Genomic DNA, 8263 nt, shown 5'->3' with positions numbered 1-8263 from the left:
ATCATAGATTGCATTTAGATGTCATGTTTATAATCTAGAACAGCTCATTAGTTCTCTTTGTATTTCATGACATTGACATTTTTGAAGAGTGTAGGTTGTATATTTTGTAGAATATTTCTTAATTTGGGTTTGTTTGAAGTTTTTCTTAATTAAATTCAGGTTATGCCTTTTTGCAGGAAGACTCTATAAGAGATGTTGAGGTCTTATCAGGGCATTACATCAATTTGTCTTACTATTTGTGAAGCTAATTGTAATGATTTGATTGAGGTGGTCTTCACCAGATTTCTTTACTGCAAAATTTCTATATTTTCCTTTTGTAATTAAGAAGTAACTAGTGGGGACATACTTTGAAAGTATATTAATATCCTGTTTCTCATCAAACTTTAACCCATAGTTTCAGTGTTTACTGATGCTTTTTGCCTGAATCAATCAATTATTACTGTGATTGTAAAGTACTTTTCAGAGTCTGTCATTTCTTCAACATTTTTTAGATGACAATCTACTGTAAATTTTCCTTTTTATCTATCATTTGTTTCTTACTACCAAGTTCTGACACCAAATGTATGGGTTTTCTATACGAAACAATTACCCAGTTTTTCTCAGACACCAACTGGGTGTTCTATTGTTCGGCTCTGTTAAAACACTAATTACCTGGAGTTAGTAAGACACTCTAAGTTAAGGGTTGAGTCCCACAAGACTACCTCCACTTCAGAGCCATCACAAGTCCAGGCCTCCCCTCCCATACTTCTGACCAACTGGCTATGAATTGGAAGTTTCTATGACCCCATCTCAGGTTCAGAATTTGCTAGAATGGCTCACAGAGCTGAGGAAAACAGTTTCTTTGCTATTACTGATTTGTTACAAAAGATGAACTCAGGAACAGCCAAGTGGAAGAGATGCATAGGGCAAGGTATGAGGGAGGCATGTGGAACTTCAATGCTTTCTCTGGGTGTGTCACCCTCCCAACACCTTGATGTGTCCAGAAACCCAGAAGTTCTACACACCCTGTAGTTTAGGAGTTATTGGGTTGGCCCAAAAGTCCATTTTTTTTTTTACATAAAATAAGACACATTTTTCATTTTCACCAATAACTGTTGATTTGGATATTTTGAGTATGTCAGCTATTTCCTGCGTGGTATAACATTGATTGTTCTCAGGGTCTTGATTTGATCATTATCAACTTAAACTGTTTTATCTGACCATGCAGCATCGTCCAGCAAGAAATCTCCAGCATGAAACTTTGCAAATCACTTCTGACATGTTCCAGCAGTCACACCCTCTTCTTCCTATATGGCAGAAATCTTTTCTTGCATTTCAGTTGCATTTTTACCTTTCTTGAAATAATAAAGCATAAATGCCAAAAGTGTTGCTTATTTTCTTCCATCTTCAATATTAAAATGGCTATACAAAAATTCATCAGTTTTGCTGTTTTTCTAAGTGCACATTGATATGACAACTGTCACAATGCAGTCTAACAAAATTGTTTCAAATGAAGTTAAAGACAACTAAATGTTACTAGAGCCATCTTATGGAAAAAGCCAAACAAACTTTTCAGCCAGCCCAGTATTATGGAGATTTTATTATAGGCAGGATTTATTAAATCATTGGCCATTACTTTGTTTAAATTTTTAAGTCTTCACCCGAGGACATGCCTATTGATTTTAGCAAGAGGGGAAGGGTAGAGAGAGAGGAGAGGGATATGAATTGGTTGCCTCCCATACTTGTCTGACAGGAACAAAACTGCAACCTAGGCATGTGCCCCGACGGGGAATCAAATATGCAGCCTTCTGGTGTATGGGATGAGGCTCCAACCAACTGAGCCTCACTGGCCAGTGCTCATTAGTCATTATTGATTAACTTAATCTCCAGCTCCTTTCTCCTTTCCAGAGATCCTGGGGTGCAGCTGAAAGTTCCAACCTTCTAATCATGCCTTGGTCTTTCTGGAGACCTGCACCCATCCTGATGCTATCTAGGATAACCTCATCCAAGGGTCATCTCATTAGTGTACCAAAGGCACTGTCGGCACTCAGAAAACTCCAAGGGTTTTAAAAGTTCTTATTCCCGAAACCAAGGATGAAGATCTAATATATATTTATTATATCACAATGTCCCTCTGCCTAACTATCTAATTTATCTTATCAGTATAGACTCATAGACTCCTATTTCATTCAGTAGATTACATTATTATGGTAACAGTTTGTTTTTCTTTAAGTAAATGATGATGGCTTTTCTAGTTTGGCATGACTTCATAAGAGGAAATGAGCTGAAGGTCTTTTATTCAGCACTCCTGGGTGTTTTTTAGGAACAGAGACCACCTCAAATGCTTTGTAATAGGAAGTTTTATTGTAAAGGTACACATAATAATGAGAAAAAGACAAATATCAGCTACTTGGCAAGACCTCAGGGGAACCCAGGAAAAAACACAGTGTGAGATTCCAATCTTACTCTCCCTTCCCTGGAATAGGAACAGATAATAGGGCAGTTATGTGAGGCTCATGGAGAACAGAACTGATAAGCCATTGCAGAATCTCAGAAAGTCATGGGTTCTTGGTTATCTATTGTAATTATCCATTTAGCTTTAAGAGTTCACAGATTTATCAATAACCTGACTTTTTAAATCTTTCTGCTTTTCATCTTCCTTTTAACTGGTGTATTCCTAATCAGGAGGGAGGGGCTAAGAGGGAGAGGGGAGTGGAGGTGGGCAGAGAGAGTAGAGGGAGCAGAGGGAGAGAGACAGGCTGACAGGCTTGGGAGGTCATCATCATTGTTATTTGGGCAGAGCTTCCCCCACCAGGCCCCTCATAATTTGTTGACTGATCTCCAGACTACGTGAGATCAGCCCACTCTCAGCCCACTCAAGTATGTGGGTGTGTGTGTGGTGGGGGGCAGTTAGAGAGGAGTTATGATTTTCAGAACACATATTCCTTTTCATTGGAATATTCTGTGGCCTGTTCTCCTGGTGGTATGGTTGGTGGAGAGGGCGATTTCCTCAAGTGGCTACAGAGGATGTAGTTGGCAATTTATTTCTGTATCCTGGTTTTTCATCCTACCGGAACGGAGCCCTAGTCTGTTTATAGGCAACGTAAGCTAAGTGATTGACTTTGACTTATTTTCAGATTATTGATATTGTGATATTTATTTATTTTAATTAATGCTAATGCTGAACAGTGGTATAAAACTAGGACAAAGATTTTAATAATTTAATACTTTGGATTATTCACTAAAAATATTACGAAACCATGACTGTTAATTAAGTCTGCTGTATAAATTTGGTATAAGTGGTATAAATATAACTTAGAATATTCTTATACTTTTCTGTTAACACAGTGTCATCATTTAGTATTTTCTCTGAAAGAGCTATTTAGCACTTTGTGAATATCTGTATAGACTAGCAGTTAACATTTCCCAGAAGCCAAAACTAGACTTTCCACATGTACAATTTGCCTTTGAAAATTTCCTGCATTGAAACCCTGGCTGGCATAGCTCAGTGGATTGAGCACGGGCTGCGAACCAAAGTGTCCCAGGTTCGATTCCCAGTCAGGGCACATGCCTGGGTTGCAGGCCATGACCCCCAGCAACTGCACATTGATGTTTCTCTTTCTCTCTCTCTCTCTTTCTCCCTTCCTTCCCTCTCTGAAAATAAATAAATAAAATCTTTTAAAAAATACATGATTTATAGAAAAGATACACTATATTCAGTGTTTAAAAAAAAGAAAATTTTCTGCATTGAGTATCACTTGTTCATGTATTCTTGTTATTTAATATGACTAAAATACTAATAACTAATTGTTTGATGTGCAGTATTTTAGTTAATTCCATGTATAATTAAAAAATTTAAATACATTAACATTTCACAACATAGTCTGTGACTGGGATTAGGACTGTTTGTGTTTGCTGTTCAAATACTCAGTATAATATTTGATATTTGGATAAAATGCTGTTTTTCATATCAAGTATATTTGTTTAAAATTTTAGAGGAAATATACCAGGAAGCTTGGAGAATTTGTATTTAACGTAAAATTATTTGATTATTTTTGGATATTAAAAATACAGAACAGGTTTTGGAATCCCACAGGCTTATATGAACATTAGATTTTGCAGGTTTTCATCCTTTATGATATGTTTCTTTTTCTATCACACATCAAACATTTGATCTCTAGGTCATGCTCAAAATGGGATAAATGGAGGAAAAAGTGAGGTGAGATACCCTCTGAGTTCTTTTCTAGAGAACATAAAACTACCCCATTTCCTTTAAACAGACCCTCCCAAATGATTAACTTTATTTCACAAGAAGAAACACATCTTTATTTTAAAGTACAATACTTTCCTTGTACATCATGTGAATTCTTAAGTGTGTTGACATTTAAAAAGCTGTCTGACTGAACCAACTACTTATAACAAGCCCAGGCCGGCCAGAACGGCTTTGAGAAGGTATACAGACTTACTGAAGTTAAAACTACTACAAGGCATGATTATTCTAGAGACACGAAGTCTGGCTTTTGACTTCAGAAAATATCACTTTGGAAATTACTCTCTAGGTAGGATTAAATATAAAAGTTTGAAATATGCATCTAAAATGAATTAAGTTACCATACTGAGGAGAACTCACTCTCAAAAATTTTTGAAAAGCACTTGATTACTATTATTTGAAATGACGTTGAGATGCCTTAGAAGGAAGGTTTTAAAAGAACATGGTCTTTCCTGGTTGTGAAAATCTGATTATCATAAGTTGATTATGAGAAAGCTATTGTGGATATTTAACCTATGTCTAATCAAAAAGATAAATTGCTTAACTGTATGCCTACAAAAAGAAAACAAACTCTTAATGGCAAATTAATTGTGCTCTTTATTGTAATATACAACTAGGTGAGAGGTAAAATACAGGAATCTAGGATTCACAGTTGTTTTCCAGATTCTTATTCTAAGTTGTGGAAATCGTTATCCATTTAATCTTAGGATAGTTCTCATTTTTATACTGTCTGTAGCATATATATGTGTACATACATATATATGCACATTCTCTGTGCTGTGTGCTATATATATGTATAGTAATATAAGTTTACATATACTCTATGTTGTATACAATATAGAGTATACAGCATATGTGTGTATATGTGTGTATAGAGACAGACATAATGTTTAGTAGGGAGTTCTGCATTTCTAGGCTATGTCTATCATGTTATATAGAGAAATAATTATTGTATCAATGATACTAAATCTCTTTAGTTATAGAAGTTACTTTCTAAGCAGCTCTTCTTTGCCATATTTTTTAAAGGTTGTGTTACAGAATTATTAGTGGCAGTTGTGTATGTCTATCTTTTCATTTAAGCCCTCTACTAAGCAGACTGTTGTTAATGGATACATTTTAAAAAAGAATGTGATCGTGACTTTTATACAAATATAAAGTGGACACGAGTCAATGATTTTATTTAACTCATTAATTAATGATATTATGATATTGCTTGCTAGTTTCAAGTACCACTTATTTATAGTCAAATAAGAAATGCTGAAATTAATTTACAAGTCAATGTAGAAAAGGCAAAATTAATCCCTATGCATTGGACAATAATTAGGACCAATTTGCATTTCTGTAGACAGGTATCATTTGTATTATTATTAGTTTTATACAAGTTAGCTTCTCTCTCTATAGAGTTATAAAAAAAAAAATCTTGTCAGTGACCTATGAATGGCCAAGATAGCCAAGACATCCATACATTTCAGTCTTTCACAGTTTTTCTGTCGATACTGACTTTTTCCCTGATACTTATATTAGCTTGATTTTAGTAGTTGCAAGAAAGAAATTGTTCCATGTACATCCAGTTATTTTAGTTTAGTCATGTAAATTCTGTGAGGGTGGGAACCCCAAAATGAATAAATCTATTAATATGATATTCTGGTTGTAAGTACAAAAGTTGAATGGTTAAAGCCTGTGTGCTGCTTCAGAAAGTAGAATAGAATTTTTAAAAATAAATTTAATTTTATTTTAATTGTATGGAGGAGCCAATTATTTATGGAATCTAGCAATGAATACTTTTTTGCAAAGCAAGCATCCTCTTCTAATGGAATTATTTCCTCATTGCCTTATTTGTTTCAGAAGTGAGAGCTTTGTATGTCAGATTTTAAGTTAGGTGTAACTGCAAAATAATTAGAAGCACTGAACCATGAAAGAAGGAAACATGATGTTATTTTTATGAAATCGTCATATTCTATGATTTGTTCTGATGTTTGTTGTCTTGCCAATCATGAATGCTCTCCATGTTGTAAAAAGTAATATATTAGATATAACAGTTGCATACTCTTTTAATTTTGGAGAAATAGTAAATACAGTGAGGTAGGCTCTACCTATCTACTTTTGGCAGACTGTGAGCCAATCAGATAGTCTTGCCCAGGACACTGCCTCCTAAAGGAGTGATGGCATTAAATTACTTCATTTAGATGATGCAGCTGTGCAGTAGTTGAGAGTTTTGCAGTATGGAGGTGGAGAATGGGGATGAATATTCAATGGGTTCTAAGGGCTATGGGATCTGAGCATATTTATGGCTTAGGATTTTCATCATATCTTGCCTCCTTTGATTTTCTCTGAAGCCTGATGCTCTTAGCTTCCTTTGATTCTGTGATTTACCTGATTTATGTGCAAAGAGTTTCTTTTCTGGTAAAGTTAATTGAAGTTGGTTTCTGTTTCTTAAATAAAAAAACAAAACTCTAGTAGAAGGAACAGCAAAGTACATCATTATGTTTCTAGGTATATGATCTGTAATCATATTTACATAGGACAAAGTAAAGTGTAGCTATCGTATGTGGGGAAAAAATAGAAATAATGCTGATACAATTTAGGTTGCTGAATTATAACCTAATAAATTACACAAGTCAATTTATGGAGTAATAGTGATAACTATTTAATTTGAAGTATTGTAATCCATATTTTACCTGTGATCACATGTCCAAGAATATCCTTTGAATATTTAAAACTTTTCTGGAATCTTAAAATGTTAGCTGTTTCTAGTAATAGTGGAATAGCTTGTATTGAACTTATCCTTCTGTGGAAAACCATTATGAATTCGGGACAAAATACAAAAACTGCACAGCTGCCTGAAGGCACTGGAGAATGACCATAAGCAGGAAGAATTTGAAGGGGAGTCAACACTGGAAAGAGAGAATACCACTGCATAAATGAAAATAAGATTTTATTGCCAACAGATCTGAACTGCAAAAAATGCTAAAGGGAGTTCTTCAGGCCAAAGGGAACTGATACTAGGTTGAAACTTAATCTTGTGAAGGAATGAAGAGCACCAGAAATGGAAAGTATGTGGGTAAATATATTTATTTCTCCCAATTTCTTTAAAAATACCTATACTTATTTAAGGTGAAAATTATAGTGCTTTATTGTGAGGTGTATATCATATGTAAATATTATATGTACAATGTTTATAACATAATATTGAGGAAGAGAACTGCAAGTTTCCTGCATTTTACATGAAGTGGTACAATATGAACTCCCAGTAGACTGTGAAAAGTTAAGGATGTTTGTTGTTATCTTTAGAGCAATCACTAAAAAGTAATGAAAAGAGGTATTTCAAAAAGATGAAGTCAGCAGTTTTCATTATGCAGCTGAATTCAGATTTCAAAGAAGAGTTATGAATTTAAGTGATTAGATATTCAAACATAAGTAATTTTCGAATGGTTAATAGAAAATGCCAGCAGCCTGCAATAATGCTGAACTCTCTAATAAATAATAATTGTAGTAGCTAACATATATTGTATGCTGTGTATCAAGCTGTTTTCATGTGCTGTTGTTACAGAACAGACCTGGGGGTGGAGGTGAACAATATACTATTACAGAATGGACCCACCCTTGTTCTCCAGGGGTCCCCCACCCCATACTAGGTTCACCTTGCCCACCACCAGGGAAAGACGTCTCTCAATGCCAAAGATTGGTGAAAAGGAAAGGGATTATTTATTTAAACAGTTATATAAACTTAAGAGTAATAACTTAATGTCTTCATTGAGATCCCAGAGTCCTTTAGAATACCCACAAATATACAGTCCTTCCTTCCCCCACTGCCCAGTCCGGGGAATTGTATCTCAGAAAAAGAAATAGAAATCTGTGGTTCTTCTCTGCCTAAGCCATGTGGTCCCAAAAAGACCCTGCATGGCTGCCATGCCTGGGTTTAAATCCCAGTGCCAATCTTCCTTTGCAGCCCCATTTCCAACTCCTCCCACAATTGGCTACACTTGCCAGCATTCCCATGTTCTTCCAGCTTTA

Source organism: Phyllostomus discolor, chromosome 6 (genome assembly GCF_004126475.2).
Source record: "Phyllostomus discolor isolate MPI-MPIP mPhyDis1 chromosome 6, mPhyDis1.pri.v3, whole genome shotgun sequence".
Lineage (NCBI taxonomy): Eukaryota > Metazoa > Chordata > Mammalia > Chiroptera > Phyllostomidae > Phyllostomus > Phyllostomus discolor.
The sequence above is the reverse complement of the archived record's forward strand: the minus strand, read 5'-3'. Positions refer to the sequence as shown.